The following is a 793-nucleotide window of genomic DNA, read 5'->3' on the forward strand; positions in this document are numbered from 1 at the left end:
TATAGACAACCAAAGGGTAACAACCTCCTTCTAGACAATTTAATTATCATTACAGAAAACAGGGAGTTACTTTCTAGTGCCAGCTCCTTTTTCACATAGGAAGAAAGATCTAAATGTTATTATGGCCACGTAAAGTTAAGCTGCTAAATAATCAGTACACTATCCAATTTCTCTGAATTCATTTATTTAGAGGTAAAACACAGCCATTCAAAATTGTGGAATACAATGTCTACACACAGAATAAGGTTGGGGAATTAAGCTGAATTGTTATATTCCATTCACATTAATAAATATTTTTAAAGAAGAAAATGTAGATTTTAAAAGCTTCATTAGACACTAGTGACACATACAAATAACTAAACTGTCATACTGCTTGATTTTCAGGGTGAAAGGTTACAATAATCTATATCAATTACATGGCAGTAAGTACAAAGCATTTTAAACATCTTTTGAACTGTGTAGTATACTATAAGCAGGAGTTTATTCTAAAACATTCGATCATTCTTCTGACCTGTTTATGGGTCATGCTGGACACCAGCAATGCATATCACATAAATTATCCACCAGTAATGAGGTGTAAAATCAATTATGCAAGTATTTTGAATAGAAATTATTTTTAAATGTCAGAGAGAATGCTATTACTGGCCAACTTGAAATTTCCTAATTAGCTATCTGAGCTATTTAAGTCTGTACTTCAGTGTCTTCATTTTTTAAAATGAGAAAACTGGACTAGATTTTAGATAAGTACCTACTAAAGCCTAGTGTTTTGCAGTTACTTCCTTCCCTGTCAAAA

This window comes from Chlorocebus sabaeus, chromosome 13 (genome assembly GCF_047675955.1).
Source record: "Chlorocebus sabaeus isolate Y175 chromosome 13, mChlSab1.0.hap1, whole genome shotgun sequence".
NCBI lineage: Eukaryota > Metazoa > Chordata > Mammalia > Primates > Cercopithecidae > Chlorocebus > Chlorocebus sabaeus.